Source organism: Mesoplodon mirus, assembly GCF_964341445.2.
Source record: "Mesoplodon mirus genome assembly, chromosome: 5".
Classification (NCBI taxonomy): domain Eukaryota; kingdom Metazoa; phylum Chordata; class Mammalia; order Artiodactyla; family Ziphiidae; genus Mesoplodon; species Mesoplodon mirus.
In genome coordinates this window covers 26,586,200-26,605,777 of record NC_138980.1, presented here as the reverse complement: position 1 = coordinate 26,605,777, position 19,578 = coordinate 26,586,200, and positions in this window count along the sequence as shown.

Below are 19,578 nucleotides of genomic sequence, written 5' to 3'. Positions count from 1 at the left end.
CACAGGCGGTTTTATTTTTATTGTTTTAATTTAATTTTATTTGTTTTTTTAGTATGCTCTGCAGTTGGAGACCAGTTGCTTTGCAAATGTGTGTAAGACATTAAAGATGAAGGAAGACTCCTTATAATTAATGCCGTGGCTCTAACTTGATCTAACTAGATCAGTACCAGGGAAAGTCATCAATGTCACCACTTTTTATATCCCATGGCATATCTATCTTTCACGACATTTTCTCAGGAGAATTCATCCTTCAGGATAAGGGTTCTGAGCCAAATCACATACTTAAAGGATTGAACTAAGGAAACTTTCAAGGCCAAGTGGAAAGTTTGGCTCTTCAAGTGTATGATTTGTAAAAGTAGATTTGAATAGAATAACAAAGGAGCATCCCTAGGAGTACATCATTGGTTTGTAAAACTGTATTCAATAATAGAATCCATTTCAATCAAAATGCAAAACTTAACTACATTAAATAAATCACCCAACATCAGGGGAGCTCTGGCTGAAGTTACCATAGAGGGCAATTGGAAGCACGTGCTCAGACCCATTCAAGCAAAAGAAACCCCACAAAACTTGACAACATCCAAGGACTTCGTCAAGCACACTCTGAAATGATTGAGTAGTGGTAGTTATAAATGTATGATAACGAAAGAAAACTAATACCAAAAGCTACTTTTTATTTAGGTCTTACTAGGTGCTGGACCTGTACTCACATCACCTCTGTCAATCTTCCAAGCACCCTTAATTCCCAAGTTGCAGATAAGCAAAGTAGAGTTCCAATAGGTTAAGTCAGTTGCCAGTATTACTAAGCTAATAACTGACAAAGTTGGGGTAGAAACACAGGCTGCCTGAGTCTAGAAATCTGAGCTATTAATCACTTAGGTTATAGACATTTGCATTGGGTGAGTTCCTGGTCAGTGATGATCTTAATAGAGGAGAAAGGGGGCACTAAGGAAAGAAAAAGTTTCCTTTGAAGGTTAGTTGAGAGAAGTAGTGCTTTCATTCAGGACAGGTTATGTGTGAAATGACTATGAGATTTCCAGATGGACTTGTGTAAGCACTGGGACTCATGGAACTGGAACACAAGAGCAAGGTCAAAGGTAGGAACATACAGATTTTGGAGCAACATATAGGAGATAGTTGAAGCCAAGGATGTTACACAGGGAAATAGTATATAGAGAGAAGAAAGTTCATAAAGCCTCAGAGAACATGAGCATTTACGGAGTAATTGAAAGGAATCAGGAAATAGTACATTTGCAGAAACCTGGGAAGAATAGGAGTAAGTAAGTATTATGACGGCAGGTATTTTTTTTTTCCTGTTTTGTTCATTAATATGTCCCAAGCACCTGAAATAATGCCTGGTACAAAGGCCAATAAATAGCTGTGCAAATTTGTTGATCAGGATCAAGTACTGCAGGGAGGAAATTAGTCTTTGCAGTTGAAGTGATCAGGGACTATATGTATAGATTGTGTCACTCAAATACCCTTAAAACACTCATTTTTCAAACCTAAATTCAACATAACCTACACGCTAAAAATATTTTTAAAGTAGTTTTTAAAAGGGAGAGTTAGTTATACAATTTTCTATGAGCCATAATACTAAATATTTCAGTTATTTCTACATGATTAAATATCTTGAAACTAGTTTCTTAAAAGGAGATAATCATACAACTTCTTTTGACTAAAAATACTAAATATTTCAGAAATTTCTTACTAAAAATTTATTTCCTAATGGAATAAATGGTAGAGTTGACTAATTTTTGAAGAAATAAAAACCTTGAGAGTTGTTTTAGATTTTTCGCCTCAGATTTGCCCACTTTTACACACACCTACATGTCAGAGCATTTTCATTAATTTTTCAGTGGGCCTATGATTTATGAAGCAGTTAATATGAATTTAGGAATTATCTGCTTCCAAAAACTCATCATAATTTGTGTCTGAGTAACAACTGTTTCAAAAAAGAAAACCACAGTCATCTTTCGGTTGTGTTGGCTGACAAACCTGGAGTAATTAATCTTTGTTTTCAGTGCATACTTTATTAAATTAATTTTCAAAAATATGTGCAAATTACAGTTTTAAAAAAGGCTTTTATATGTGACAGTGAAACGTAATGAAATGTACTCAGGCCCAGACATAAGCACCTGTCAAGATTTGAAAAATGAACCACGCTTTTTTTTTAACCCCAAGAAATCCAGAGGCCTAGGAGTCTGCCAAGTAAATAGACATGGGCATGTTTGTTATTGTATACTTGAGCACACACTTGCTAGTCACATGAATTTGTTCATGACCCTACGGCATGAAATATGTCAGGCTTTGAAGACAGACCTCGGTTTGGATCCTACTCTTGCCACTTCCTAAAAGTGTGACTTTGAACTTGCTCTTTCACTTCTCTGAGCCATTGTTTTCTTATTCATAAACTGGGCTACTGAGATGTCCATTGCAAGGTTACTGTAAGCTCCATGAGAGCATAAACTATATCTTTCTTGCCCATCATTAAATATCCAATATCTCGCAGAGTAGGAGTTTAAAAATACTTGTTTTATTAGTTTGATAAATGTGCAGGATAATGTGTGTACACTGTCTTGCCGCAGAGGGTACCCAGAAAGTGCTACTTCCTTTCCTTCCAGCTAATTATTTACAACAGTCACTCTCTCCCCAAAATGTTTCTGTTATTGGAAAAAAATATGCATTTTAAGCTTGAGTTGTCAGAATGATCATTTAAGTTCCCTAATAGCCCTTTCTCTTTGGAAATCCCACAACTTCTACATTAAAAATATTATTAGTCATAATTTAATTCATTAACATAGAGCTAGCCAAACATTGTCCTCAACCCCTCCATAGGAACAGGAATTACTTTGTTCATTTTCATTCTTTCACGTGACATCCATAAAATCAGTTTAGTTATCATAATAGAGTTGAGTTTTACCAGTGTTTTGGTTAAATAGATGACAAGGCATGTCAGGTATATTGCCTTTGGTGACATGTGTTTCCCACATTGTAAATTCTACTTAAGGTTCTGGTGTCAACAGCAAGAGGTGTAATGAAATATACACTGATTGCTATTGAAACTAGGACAACCAACAAGAAAGATTCCAAAACACATTTATTATTTATCTTACCTTAAAACTATTATAAAATTGAAGCAGTGACATGATTCAATTTAGCTTTGTTTAGAACTATTGACCTTGATTTTTGTACAGAGAAGTCCTTTTGGGCTAAAGCTCTACACAAAAAATCAATTTGTTTAAAATGCCTTTTTTATACATAATAGCTTACTCATCGAATTCTACATATGAATAACACTGCAGTCTCCTTGCCAACCACTGGAAGCACTATGTAAATTATAATTGGAATATTATGACAGAAACCTGGAGGCCACAAACTTTCCACAAGATAATTGAATGTCAATAATGATCCGGGAAAACATTTAAAGCCGCACCTCACCATGAGAATAAATGTCCTCAAATTTAACTTTTAAAAGGTGTTTCTATTCATCGTACACTGATCACTTGTCCAAGGATGGATGATTACAAGTAAGCAGCTACCCATTAGAAGCATTTTGGTTCCATGTACAAACTAGAAACTTAACATTAAAAGTATGGAATTCAATTCTAGTTGCAAAGGTGTCACTAACTAGCAACGAGACTTTTTGAATTTGGCCAGTTATTTAACCTCTCTGAATCTTTTTCTTTTTTATAAAATTGGAAAAAAAACCCTTCCCCATCACCCAATCTAGAATGCTTCATTTACACCAAGAATTATATAAACATTTATACTTTGAAACAATATTATTTAAATGTTGTTGGAAATAAAAGAAAAAAAAAGTTTTTGTATTAAAACTTCCAAGATAAGGCAATAAATCAAGAATTGGGGTATTCAAACACACATATTTCCTTCAGACTTTAAAAAAATTTATCCTGTTTCAGTTGAATTCAAGACAGATTTATTGTATAAATTTTATCAATTTAGAAATATAAGATCTTATATAGCATTTTCCATGTGGTCCAGCAAAACAGTATATCAACTAAATAAATTTAATAACAGAGAGATTTGGAAACAGATCTAGAATCTAACAACTAAGATTTTTCTGATGTTAACTAAGCTGATTATGGTACTCATTTCACAATATATGTAAGTAAAGTCATTTTGCTGTACACATAAACTTATACAGTGCTGTACGTCAATTATACCTCAATATTTTTGTCTGTATCAGTCTGTGTCTTATATGAACTCTGATATTAGCTAGCTTGCATTCATAGTTTCACCTATTAAGATTTACATATGAATTTGTAAGACTTTGGCTGTTGCTATAAACGTTGCTTCCTATTGTGACAAAAATGTGTTTTCCATGCTCGTTTTAGTTCATCTTGTATAGACCAAACTTTCTCTAATATGTCACACAAATTATATCCTGACTCTAAGGGAGATAACGTAGTTCCATGCTCAGATAAAAAATATTCTTGTTAATACTATGCATGAGTATTATATTTTGCCTATGATATGCTTCCATTCAATATCCTTAAAGCTAATTTCAGAATCATTTTCCCATAAAGATTTAATTGGGAATGTCTCTTCACTACAGATCTAATTATTTCCTACTATACCATTAACACGACATACTTCTGGCCTCATATACCCTAAAGGATTTCAATTAATTCAAGCTATTGTGAAACATTAGGAAAATATTTCCTAACCATTGTTCAATATGCTTAATTTGTATATATCTAAAGCAATATGATCTAAAGTAATCATTTTACTGGAGGCCAAATAAAGGACATAAATGTGTTACTGAAAGGTAAATCTTATATGATTATATGAAATTTATGTTTCCACCAGAGCACAGTTTCTTCAAAATTATCAGAAAGGAGGATTAGTCCATTTTCTCATGCATAAGGGGGAATGACTAATCTTTCAACTCCAGAAAATAACAGATGCATTTTAATAAGGTTTTTAAAAATCTGAAATTAGCATAACATAAAAAAGAAATTAAACATTTTATCAGTAACTAAATGTAATAATTTACTAATGAGAAAGCACATTTTTCTAAACATTTATAATTTTCTAAATAAATCAACAACTCAGTAAGTAAATTAACATAGTATAAGAGATTAGTCTTGTTTAAATCCATATTTACTGAAGCCTGTTGTATTTTCAAAATGCAATTGAATCAATATATAGAATAATGATTGGGAATCTGTAAAAATATGGTCTCTAGAGTAAGACCGACCTGCTTCACTTGCTACAAGATTTTGGGTAAAGGTCTAATATCCAAAGTCTTAATAACTTCTGTAAAATGCAAATTGAAATAATACCTTTTTCACTTTCCTTATCGGATTCCTTATAATGATTAAATAAGATAATACATGTAAAGTTGTTTTTTTAAAAAAGCACCTAACACTTAAGTAATAGTGAGGTCAATCAAGAGGATCTTTCACTCCACACTCACTATTCTAGAAGTTCTTTCTGGTTTGGAGGGAGATTTGTACAAAGTGAGCACAATAACATTTTAGCCCTTGACTGGTTCAAGATAATCTAGCTGGGCTTGAAAGATTCGAAGTGATCCCCAAACCATTCTTCTAATAGCCTCAATACCACAAGGCTCCACTTTCTCCTTTGCCCTCTGCTCCAGTGGTACTTGGTGTTCAAACCAGACTCTCTGGGCACACCTGGCTGACAAGCTCAGCAGTGAAATTCCTACTAAATCATTGTCCAGCTGTACTTCATCTCCTTGTGTTCTACGCATTATTACCTGGTCCCATAGGATTTCATTTTGCGGTTTAACATTCCTCTCCAGCAGGAAATTTTTCTCTGTAGTTAACCCAAATCTCTTCATACAATTAAAGATCATTTTCTCCCTTGTGTAAAATTGATATAGATAAGCTGGTAAGCATTCTTGGCATAAGAAGACTTTATATGCTTAAACACCAATATTAGTTATGTGACAAGCAAGCCTATATAGTGTTCAACCTTATGTAATTTTGACATTGCTAAAAACACAAATGGGAATCTAACTTAATAGTTTTCAAAACAAAACTAAAAAAGATATCCAACCAGTATCTCAAAACTTTTTTCGTTAGGGAGTTTTACCTTATGTAACATTTAAATCCCTTTCTCTATAATGTAAGCATATTTTCTCTTGTTTTTTCTCAGTAGATAGGAAGAATAGCCACTCATGGTTGGGCCAGTAGTTTATATCCTTCTGTAAGTTTTTCCTCTTTTCTCAAAATCCTTTTTATCCTAGTCTTATAAAAGAGCTACTTGCCTTCTTTAAATTTGTCTACCTTTATAATAGCCCCCAAAATGCACATGTCAGTCTGGATGCACTTTTCTTATTTAATAAAAACACTGCAAGCAGCTTATATCCCTGTTCTTCTTTTTAGTTGTTATTATATATTGAGAATTATATGTATACATATACCTGTTTAATGTTTTGTCATACGCACTTCATTTTGAGTAAATGTTCATCGCAACTCTCATTTCTACCTTCCTCAACCATGTTTCCTTATATTATTTCATACTTATTTTACAACACATTATTAGTTTGGTTAATTTCATTCTCATAACTTAAAAACATTTCTTGCTGTGTTGTGATGTATGTCCTTTGGAATATACTCTTTATTTTAGTGTTGAAAAAAGAGAGAATCTATATTTCTTAATAGATATGTGAAGTCACCTTGCAGCTCCAACTTCCTACAGGTTTTTCAGAATTACAAGTATAAAGACTCAGTTCCACCTAATTAGCCTTGCTTTACCCTTCTGACATCTGTTAACTCTATCCACACCTACCATGCACCCCATTGTTCTGGATTTCCTGTAGTTGTCTTTATTTTCCTGAGAATTTTCTATGATGTTTCTTTCCATGAGTAAACAGAAGACAAAGTTTATCGATATCTGTCCCTTGAATTTGTCCTTTCAATTGAGTACTGCATTCTTACTCTGAGTCACTTGGAATCAGAATTGGCATAGCCAGAAGATCAGGTGTTAATTTAGCTAAATCAACATCAACATAGAAAAGCAGAAGTATTCGCTTTTCTTCTCAACTCTCCCCTTACGTTAATCTTCCTTAACTCAGAAAGCATCAACATTCTTTTACCAACTCTCCATTCAAAGCCCTCAGGATTATTTTCTCTCCCTCACTATGCTTTACCACTAAATCCACTTACATTCTAAATGACATTTTGTTGTTTTTACATAAATGCCTACACTTTTTCTCTTTTCTTGCAATCTCTGTATTCCTAGTCTTAACACAGTCTTTGGATTTCCATATAAATAAGCATACAATGGACATTAAAATGTTAATTAATTTATAGTACTCCTCTGAAAGTATTAACTCACAATTTTTTTTATTTTTTACAATTAAATATAGTTATGCTTTTTTGAGCATGAGTTTTCAGCTTGCAATTATGTCCTATGACTACTGAGTCTTACAAATGATGTCATTGGTATAACATCTTTCCTACCATTTTTACCACTAATGTTTAAATTTTTATAAGATATATCATTTCTACTTTGAAATAACCTATAGCATTACCTCTCTGTTTTATTCTATGTTCACATTTGTTTTAACCTTGATTGTATAAGTAAACATAATCGGTGTTCACCACATACTTTGGTTGGCTGAGGCGAATACATTGGTAGATTCTTAAAAACATTTTTGTGGAAACAATATTTTCTGAATTCTCTCACGTTTAGTACTGGTTTTTCTATACTTATGTATTTGAAACATCTTGACAGGTTAAAAATCCTTGGCTGACACTTTCTTTCCTAGAGTGTCTTGGGTATTCTACTTGATTTTCTAGTGCATTAAGTGTCTGTAGAATTAGGCAAACATAATTTTTTTAACATTTTTATTGGAATATAATTGCTTTACAATGGTGTGTTAGTTACTGCTTCATAACAAAGTGAATCAGCTAGACGTATACATATATCCCCATATCTCCTCCCTCTTGCGTCTCCCTCCTACCCTCCCTATCCCACCCCTCTAGGTGGTCACAAAGCACGGAGCTGATCTCCCTGTGCTATGCAGCTGCTTCTCACTAGCTATCTATTTTACATTAGGTAGTGTATATATGTCCATGCAATTCTCTCGCTTCGTCCCAGCTTACCCTTCCCCCTCCCCATGTACTCAAGTTCATTGTCAACATATGCGTCTTTCTCCTGTCCTACCCCTAGGTTCTTCAAACCATTTTTTTTTTATTCCATATATATGTGTTAGCATATGGTATTTGTTTCTCTCTTTCTGGCTTACTTCACTCTGTATGACAGTCTCTATGTCCATCCACCTCACTACAAATAACTCAATTTCATTTCTTTTTATGGCTGAGTAATATTCCATTGTATATATGTGCCACATCTTCTTTATCCATTCATCTGTCCATGGACACTTAGGTTGCTTCCATGTCCTGGCTATTGTAAGTAGAGCTGCAATGAACATTTTGGTACATGACTCTTTGAATTATGGTTTTCTCAGGGTCTATGCCCAGTAGTGGGATTGTTGGGTCCTATGGTAGTTCTATTTTTATACTTTAAGGACCCTCCATACTGTTCTCCATAGTGGCTGTATCAATTTACATTCCCACCAACAGTGCAAGAGGGTTCCCTTTTCTCCACACCCTCTCCAGCATTTATTATTTGTAGATTTTTTGATGATGGCCACTCTGACTGGTGTGAGGTGATACCTCATTGTAGTTTTGATGTGCATTTCTCTAATGATTAGTGAAGTTGAGCATTCTTTCATGTGTTTGTTGGCAATCTGTATATCTTCTTTGGAGAAATGTCTATTTAGGTCTTCTGCCTATTTTTGGATTGGGTTGTTTGTTTTTTTTGATATTGAGCTGCATGAGCTGCTTGTAAATTTTTGAGATTAATCCTTTGTCAGTTGCTTCATTTGCAAATAATTTCTCCCATTCTGAGGGTTGTCCTTTTGTTTTATTTATGGTTTCCCTTGCTGTGCAAAAGCTTTTAAGTTTCATTAGGTCCCATTTGTTTATTTTGGTTTTTATTTCCATTCCTCTAGGAAGTGGGTCAAAAAGGACCTTGCTGTGATTTATGTCATATACTGTTCTGCCTATGTTTTCCTCTAAGAGGTTTATAGTGTCTGGCCTTACATTTAGCTCCTTCATCCATATTGAGTTTATTTTTGTGTATGGTGTTAGGGAGTGTTCTAATTTCAATCTTTTATATGTAGTTGTCCAGTTTTCCCAGCACCACGTATTGAAGAGGCTGTCTTTTCTCCATTGTATATTCTTGTCTCCTTTATCAAAAATAAGGTGACTCTATGTGTTGGGTTTATCTCTGGGCTTTCTAACCTGTTCCATTGATCTATATTTCTGTTTTTGTGCCAGTACCATAATGTCTTGATTACTTTAGCTTTGTAGTATAGTCTGAAGTCAGGGAGCCTGATTCCTCCAGCTCCGTTTTTCTTTGTCAAGATTACTTTGGCTATTCAGGGTCTTTTGTGTTCCCATACAAACTGTGAAAGTTTTTGTTCTAGTCCTGTGAAAAATGCCATTGGTAATTTCATAGGGATTGCATTGAATCTGTATGTTGCTTTGGGTAGTAAAGTCATTTTCACAATGTTGCTTCTTCCAATCCAATAACATGGTTTATCTCTCCATCTGTTTGCATCATTTTTAATTTCTTTCATCAGTGTCATATAGTTTTCTGCATACAGATCTTTTGTCTCCTTGGGTAGGTTTATTCCTCGGCATTTTATTCTTAATGTTGCAATGGTAACTGAGAGTGTTCCTTAATTTCTCTTTCAGAGTTTTCATCATTAGTGTATAGGAATGCAAGAGAGTTCTGTTCCTTAATTTTGTATCACGCTACTTTACCAAATTCATTGAGTAGCTCTGGTAGTTTTCTGGTAGCATCTTTAGGATTCTCTATGTACAGAATCATGTCATCTGCAAACAGTGACAGTTCTACTTCTCCTTTTCAGATGTGGATTCTTTTTATTTCTTTTTCTTCTCTGATGGCTGTGGTTAAAACTCCCAAATCTATGTTGAGTTATAGTGGTGAGAGTGGACAGTCTTGTCTTCTTCCTGATCTTAGACAAAATGGTTTCTGCTTTTCACCATTGGGAACAACCTTGGCTGTGGGTTTGTCATATATGGCCTTTATTATGTTGAGGTATGTTCCCTCTATGCCTACTTTCTGGAGGGTTTTTAATCATAAATGGGTTTTGAATTTTGTCAAAATATTTTTCTGCATCTATTGAGAAGATCATATGGTTTTTACCCTTCAATTTGTTAATATGGTGTACCACATTGTTTGATTTAAATACATTAAAGAATCCTTGCATTCCTGGGTTAAACCCCACTTGACCATGTTGTATGATCCTTTTAATGTGCTGTTGGATTCCATTTGCTAGTATTCTGTTGAAGATTTTTACATCTATATTCATCAGTGATCTTAGCCTATAGTTTTCTTTTTTGTAACATCTTTGTCTGGTGTTGGTATCAGGGTGATGGTGGCCTCATAGAATGAGTTTGGGAGTGTTCTTCCCTCTGTTATATTTTGGAAGAGTTTGAGAAGGGTAGGTGTTATCTCTTCTCTAAGTGTTTGATAGAATTCGCATGTGAAGCCATCTTGTCCTGGGTTTGTTGGAAGATTTTTAACCACAGTCTCAATTTCAGTGCTTGTGATTGGTCAGTTTATATTTTCTATTTCTTCCTGGTTCAGTCTCAGAAGGTTTTGCTTTTCTAGGAATATGTGCATTTCTTCCAAGTTGTCCCTTTTATTGGCATATACTTGCTTGTAGTAATCTCACATGATCCTTTGTATTATTGCAGTGTCAGTTGTTTCTTCTTCTTTTGTATTTCTAATTCTATTGATTTGAGTTTTCTCCCTTTTTTTCTTGATGAGTTTGGCTAATGGTTTATCAATTTTGTTTATCTTCTCAAAGAACCACCTTTTAATTTATTGATCTTTGCTATTGTTTCCTTCATCTCTTATTCATTTATGTCTGGTCTGATCTTTATGATTTCTTTCCTTCTGCAAACTTTGGGGGTTTTTGTTCTTCTTTCTCTAATTGCTTTAGGTGTAAGGTTAGGTTTTTTATTGGAGATGTTTCTTGTTTCTTGAGGTAGGATTTTATTGCTATAAACTTTCCTCTTAGAACTGCTTTTGCTGCATCCCATAGGTTTTGGGTCATCATGTTTTCATTGTCATTTGTTTCTAGGTATATTTTGATTTCCTCTTTGATTTCATCTGTGATCTCTTGGTTATTTAGCAGTGGATTGTTCAGCCTCCATGTGTTTGTATTTTTTACACATTTTTTCCTGTAGTCGATATGTAGTATCATGGTTTTGGGGTCAGAAAAGATTCTTGATATGATTTCAATTTTCTTAAATTTATCAAGGCTTGATTTGTGACATGAGATATGATCTATCCTGGAGAATGTTCCATGATCACTTGAGAAGAAAGTGTATTCTGTTGTTTTTGGATGAAATGTCCTATCAATATCAATTAAGTCCATCTTGTTTAATGTATCATTTAAAGCTGTGTTTCCTTATTTATTTTCATTTTGGATGATCTGTCCATTGGTGAAAGTGGGGTGTTAAAGTCCCCTACTATGATTTTGGTACTGTCGATTTCTCCTTTTATGGTTGTTAGCATTTGCCTGATGTATTGAAGTGTTCTTATGTTGGGTGCATAAATATTTACAATTGTTATATCTTCTTCTTGGATTGATTCCTTGATCATTATGTAGTGTCCTTCTTTGTCTCTTGTAATATTCTTTATTTTAAAGTCTATTTTGTCTGATATGAGAATTGCTACTCCAGCTTGCTTTTGATTTCCATTTGCATGGAATATTTTTTCCATCCCCTCGCTTTCAGTCTGTATGTGTCCCTAGCTCTGAAGTGAGTCTCTTGTAGACAGCATATATAGAGGTCTTGTTTATGTATCCATTCAGCCAGCCTATGTCTTTTGTTTGGAGCATTTAATCCATTTACATTTAAGGTACTTATTGATATATATGTTCCTATTACCATTTTCTTAATTGTTCTGGGTTTGCTATTGTAGGTCTTTTCCTTCTCTTGTGTTTCCTGCCTAGAGAATTTCCTTTAGCATTTGTTGTAAAGCTACTTTGGTGGTGCTGAATTCTCTTAGCTTTTGCTTATCTGTGAAGGTTTTAATTTCTCCATCGAATCTGAGTGAGATCCTTGCTGGGTAGAGTAATCTTCATTGTAGGTTTTTTTCCTTTCATCACTTTAAATATGTCCTGCCACTCCTTTCTGGCTTGCAGAGTTTCTACTGAATGATCAGCTTTTAACCTTATGGGGATTCCTTTGTATTTTATTTGTTGTTTTTCCCTTGCTGTTTTCAATATTTTTCCTTTTTATTTAATTTTTGCTAGTTTGATTAATATGTATCTTGACATGTTTCTCCTTGGATTTATCCTGTATGGGATTCTCTGTGTTTCCTGGACTTGATTGACTATTTCCTTTCCCTTATTAAGGAACTATTTAATTATAATCTCTTCAAATATTATCTCATTACTTTCCTTTTCTCTTCTTCTTCTGGGACCCCTATAATTTGAATGTTGGCACATTTAATGTTGTGCCAGAGGTGTCTAAGACAGTCCTCAATTCTTTTCTTTCTTTTTTCTCTATTCTGCTCTGCAGTAGTTATTTCCACTGTTTTTTCTTCCTGGTCACTTATCCGTTCTTCTGCCTCAGTTATTCTTCTATTGATTATTTCTAGAGAATTTTTAATTTCATTTATTGTGTTGTTCATCATTGTTTGTTTGCTCTTTAGTTCTTCTAGGTCATTGTTAATGGTTTCTTGTATTTTCTCCATTCTATTTCCAAGATTTTGGATCACCTTTACTATCATTACTCTGAATTCTTTTTCAGGTAGCCTGCCTATGTCTTCTTCATTTATTTGGTCTGGTGGGTTTTTAGCTTGCTATTTCATCTGCTGTGTGTTTCTCTGTCTTCTAATTTTACTTAACTTACTGTGTTTTGGGTCTCCATTTTGCAGGCTGCATGTTCATAGTTCCCATTGTTTTTGGTGTCTGCACTTATCCTCTGTGTGGGAATCTCTCTGCTTTGCCCTCTGCATCCCTGTTGCTGCACTCTCCTCCTTGGTGCCAAAACTCCCCCCCCACACCCTCCCGTCTCCACCCACGAAGTTGTTTCCTAGTGTGTGGAAACTTTTTCTCCTTCACAGCTCCCTCTCAGAGGTCCCATCCCTATTTTTTTGTCTCTGTTTTTTTTCTTTTTTCCTTGGCCCTACCAAGGTATGTGGGGAGTTTCTTGCCTTTTGGGAAGTCTGAGGTCTTCCGCCAACATTCAGTAGGCGTTCTTTAGGAGTTGTTTCACATGTAGATGTATTTCTGATGTATTTGTGGGGAGGAAGGTGATCTCCACATCTTACTCCTCCTCCATCTTGAACATAATTTTTTATCCTTGAAAGTTACTTGAAAAGTCTTTGAAGCTAATATATCTGAAAAGGGGTTAATATCTCTAATATATAAAAAAATTACTACAACTCAATAACAAAGAAAACCAAACAACCTGATTAAAAATGGGCAAAGAATTTAAAATAGCTATTTCTCCAAGAAGATATACTAATGGCCAGTAAACGTATGAAAAGGTGTTCAGCATCACTAATCATCAGGAAAATGCAAATGAAGACTACAGTGTGATGCCACTTTACAAAACTAGCATGACTGTTCTAAAACAAAACAAAACAAAACAAAAACAAAAACAGAAAATAACAATGTCGGCAAGAATGCAGAAAAATTGGGACTTTTTACATTGCTAGTGAGAATGTAAAATGGTGCAATTTCCATGGTAAACAATATGGTGATTCTTCAACAAATTAAAAATAAAATCACCACATGATCCAGCAATTTTACTTCTGGATTTATACCCTGAAGAACTGAAAGCAGAGACCATAACAGATATTTATACATCCATGTTCATAGCAGCATTATTTACAATAGTCAAAAAGTGGAAGCAACCCAAGTGTTCATCAACAGATGAATGAATACATAAAATATAGATATAACGGAATATTATTTAGTCTTAAAAAGGAAGAAAGTGCTGAAACATGCAACAACATGGATGAATCTTGAAGACATTAAGCTAAGTGAAATAAGCCAGTCACAAAAGGACAAATATGGTATGATTCCACTTTTATGAGATACCTAGAGTAGTTAACTTCGTAGAGACAGAAAGTAGAATGATAGTTGCCAGGGGAGGAGGAAGAGGTAAGTGGAGAGTTATTCTTTAGTGAGTAAAGTTTCAAGTTGCAAGATAATAATAATTAAATAATATATTATTTCATTGCACCATGAAACTCTGCTGTGAAAATTACAGTTGTAATTTTATAATTTTTTTATTGTGATCATTATATTAATGTATGGTTCAACCACCAGAATTTATGCCATTTTTGAGAAGAAACTATATTTGATCTTATGTATCATTTCTTCCTCAGTACCTAGCATAATGCTTGGCATTTAGTAAGTGCTCAAGGAACATATGATGAATATATATATAATAGGAGATAATCCAGAATACTATAAATTGGGACCAGACTGTGCAGGAAATTTAACACATGGCTAAAGAGTTGATAAATAATTTGGTGGATAATAGAAAATCACTGGAGAGTTTTGGACAAGGAAGTGGCATGAAATAAACTACTCATCAGAAAGATTGATGTCTCAATGTTTTCATGTCTGGTCATTTAGAGGTCATATAGAATATTTATAGTTGAGATAAAAATTAACAGAGGTAAACAGAAAATAGAATTGCAGTGAGACTAGATAGAAATTTCCTTCCAATGTGGCATCATGTGTGTTGTAAAACATTGTAGAATGAAGAATCAGTATACTTTAAAATAGATCAAGATTATCCATACTGTATCTAAAAGAAAAATAATTTAAAAAACATTTAAAAGAAAATTCAATAAAGTCTACATATATGCAGCTAAGGAGAAAATTAATGGAAGGTAATATGAAGTAATAAACGCAGAATGTAGCAGAGTTAAAAAAATATGCAAGTAAGTAGAAATCAACAGAAAGTAATGTGACACACTCTACAATGAGTCTAATAGACTCACAGTTAAGATGAGAGATCAGGAGCAAAGTTCTGCTTCCTGTTGTCTCAGCTGTTTTAGGCATCTCTACCCCAGGTTCTTTATGTGTAAAATAATGAAAATAATAGTTCCAATTTTAAAGGGTTATTATCATGAGATTAAATGAGTTGAAATATTTAAAATGTTTAGAAAAAATTTGGCAAATATTGAACATGAAATAACAGTAGATATTATTTTATGACAAGTTTAGAAGTAGAAAATAAATAAAATAGCAGACCAGTCATATTTGAAATATGAAGTTTGAAATGTTTTTAGACCTATAGAAAAACAGATTCAAATTAAAGTGCATGACAAATTTTGACTAGTAAATAAAAATAAATTCAAAGCTATCAAAAATAATACATATTTTCTCCAAATAAATAATAGTAGCACCAATGGAAAAATTCTAATAGCTGACAAAATAAATTACTTCACTGTATATAAGCAATAAGGAAAAAAAGGGTAAATCTAGAGTTAAAAAATTAGGATGTATGAAACAGTAGTAAGCTAAGTTATCAGTAAAATATTTTGTTAAATAAATCATTGACTGATAGGAATAAATGAATTTAGTTTATGCCAAAATTATTTGATGGCTTTTTGGGTGACACAGTGGTTGAGAGTCCACCTGCCGATGCAGGGAACACGGGTTCGTGCCCCGGTCCGGGTAGATCCCACATGCCATGGAGTGGCTGGGCCCATGAGCCATGGCCACTGAGCCTGCGTGTCCGGAGCCTGTGCTCCACAACGGGAGACGCCACAACAGTGAGAGGCCTGCGTACCGCAAAAAAAAAAAAAAAAAAAAAAAAAATTATTTGAATATCCTTCTGGATTATACTAACAAGGAAGTTAAGAGAAGAATCATTTCTGTTTTCAATTTTATGAAAATTGTATATAGATAAATATGTATTAAAAATGAGTCATTATTTTTCTAAACAAGTAGAAGGAAATGAGAATAAAATAAGTATTAGCAATAGAATCAAAGGAAAGAAAGGAGAAAACAAAGCCCACTGAAGCAAATTAAAAAGCACTAAGTAAGATGATAGAACTAAGTAACCACAGTAAATGTATATAGAGTAAATTTATACACAAAAATGCAGAGATTAGTTTGTGTGCATGTGTGTTTAATCAAATTATATCCTGCATTAGAGCAGCACAGAAAATAAAGGGATGGAAAACTTCCTGGTGGAAATATTAATCAAAGAAAAGGTAGTCTACACTGCAGTGTTAATATCAGACAAAACATAATTTTAGGGTAAAAACACTATGAGAAACAAAGTGAGATGTTAAATATTAAAAACCACAGTAATCCATCAACGAAAACTAACAAGCATGAATGTAAATATTCATTAAAAGATATTCTTTAAAGACACAATATAACAACTTAGTGAGTTTACAGTAAATATTGACAAATCCATCACTACACTTGGAGATTTTAACAAACTTGTATCAGAAACTGATGCATCAAGCAAATATTTTAAGCATTAATAAAATATTTACAAAATTTGACCACTTAGTAGGTCACAAAACAAGTCTCAAAAAGTTCCAAGGATCAATATTATAAACACCGCATCTCTGACCACAATAAAATTACATTTGAATCTTCTGAGCACAGTAAAATTACATTTGAAATCAATAATCAAATGATAATCCAAAGAAACCATATGTCTGGAAATTGTAAAATATTTAGATCTGGGCAACACAGAATGTATTGTATACTAAAACTCATAAGGTGAAGCTAAAATGATATAAGAAAATTGGAAATTTAGTTTGTTATCCCCTCCAAAAAAAAAGCCTAAAATAAATATGGTCAACTCCAAAGTCTAAGAAAAATACAATAAATTTGACACATGGAAAGGTGAAAGAATAAGTAATAAAGCTCACATCAGAAATTAAATAAAATAGAAAACAGATGTAAATAGAGATTATGAATAAAACCAAATTTGGTTCTTGGAAGAACCATAAAATAGATTAATTTCTAGCAAAATTGATTTTATGAAATAGAGAGAAGGCACAAATAATGCTATTGGGAATATAGGAAGAAACATAACCACAAACATACAGTATCATAGAAAAAATGGATTTAAATTATGCTAAAAATGAAAACAAGAATGAACTAGAAATTTTGGATGAGACATGAATTTGAGAATTGACAGAGAATAATTAGAAAGCCAGTATAAATCATTGATCATTAAAGATAGTATATTAGCAATCAAACATCAATAGTTCAACTTTCGACAACAGTAAAGTTTAAATTGCCTTGAAAAAAAGTTTTGTCAAATTCCAAGGAATAAGAAGTGTTTCAAAAGAAAGAGAAAATAGGAAAATCAATCCATTTAAGGAAGTGGCCATAAACTTGAAACTCAACTGGACAAAAATATTAAAATTATAAACCAATCACTCATATGTATATAGGCCTAAAATCCTAGATTAGATTTATAGGAAATAAAGTCATAAATTTAAAAAGAGTAGTAGTGTTAATACTGAATCTTGACCAATGGGGTTTACCCCAGAAATGAAAGAATATTTAAACTTCATAAATGTATTCATGCAATTTACCTTAAAGAAACAGAACATAGAATTTATCTAAATAAAAATGTTTAATAATAACTAATTAATGAGGGAAAAATAACTGTTAAAAAACCAGGAATAAAAGGAGTTTATTCTAACCACAAAACCAGACTATGTCATATTTAATAGAAAACTCTAGTAACATTCGTTTTAAGATCTGGAACAAGAGAAAGATGTCAGATATTAATTTATGAAAGGGAAGACATAATATCAAAGATATGTTAAATTTTACAAAACTAGTCTATAAATTCCCTGTAGTTCTAATAGAAATCCACTAAACGATTTTTTGTGGGACATAAAAAATGGATCCTAAAAATCATATACAATATAAAGTGTGAAGAATAGCCATGAAGAATATGTAAAACATGCAAAAGGGAGGATTGTCATTACTTGATATAAATATTTTTATAAAGCTATAATAATTAAGACAATGTCACATTTATATAGAGTTAGAGAAACAATAAATGAGGCAAAATCGAGTCAAGAAACAGAGCCAAATATATATGGAACCTTATATGGGCAATCAAAAATCTTTGAGGGAAAGATGGTTGGGCAATTTTTTTCATATTTAAAAATAATGAAATTATTCCCCTCAAAACAGAAACAAAAATAACTTCAAATACATTAAAGTATTAAATGTGAGAAAGAAACATTAAACACATGAGAAGAAATCTAGAATATCTCTGTGCCATGAATGTATGGAAGAATTTCTTCTTCAATACAAAAATATAAAGACTAATAAAATGAGTAAAATAAGGTAAAAAAGTAAATAAATGGGAAGAGTAGTAAACTTGACTACATTTCAAAAGAACAAAATTTCACAAAAATAAGAGGTGAGCAATGGAACGGGAGAAATATTTGGATCCCGTCAAATAAATAGAATATCATTGCTCAAAATAAATTTTTAAGCTTCTGCATATTGGTAAGAAAAAGGTTCATTTAAAATATAGCTTCGGGCTTCCCTGGTGGCGCAGTGGTTGAGAGTCTGCCTGCCGATGCAGGGGACATGGGTTCGTGCCCCAGTCCGGGAAGATCCCACATGCTGCGGAGCGGCTGGACCCGTGAGCCATGGCCACTGAGCCTGCGCGTCCGGAGCCTGTGCTCCGCAATGGGAGAGGCCACAACAGTGAGAGGCCCGCGTACCACAAAAAAATATATAAAATAAAAAAAAAAATAAAATAAAATAAAATATAGCTTCAAAATATGAACAGGCAATTCACAGAAACAGAAAATTTAATGGTCAATAAACAGAACATCAATCACATTGCTAATTAGGATTAAGCAAAGTAAAATAATAATGAAGAACCATTTCATATCTATCAAATTGACAAATATTTTATAATATGATGACAGTGTTTGTGAAGGTTCAGAATAATTGGAAATATTTTCAAAGCAACAAAACAAAAGATATTTCAGCCTACCAAAAATAGATAGTATGTGGCCCACATTTAACTCCTATAAACTCTGTGATCAATTAGATACCACCACAGATCCCAGGGGTCAGCACCCAGGTTTTCATTGTATCCCTTTGTCTTCTTGTCTCTGCCAAATAAGGGCCACCATATGGTCCCTCCTCTTTAGGGTGCATCTCCCACCATTATATCTGGCCTCTAGGAGACAGCCCCCAAAAGTTATTAAAGTATACTGGTGCTTCCTTCCCCAATTCCTTTTTTTTTTTTTTTTCAAACTCTGGTAAGGAAGTGTTCTCTGGTTCCTCCTGGCAGAACATGGTTTGGGGTAGATGAAAATGTTCACATAATAACTCCACTCCAAGTTCATATATCCCAAAGTCTTCAGACTGTTTCCTCTATATCTAGATATGAAATCTTCTGTAAAGAGCCAGAGAGCAAATATGTTGGGCTTTGCAGGCCAGTACAGTGACTGTCTTGCATTCTTTTTTATTTATTTTAAAACTCTCTAAACGTG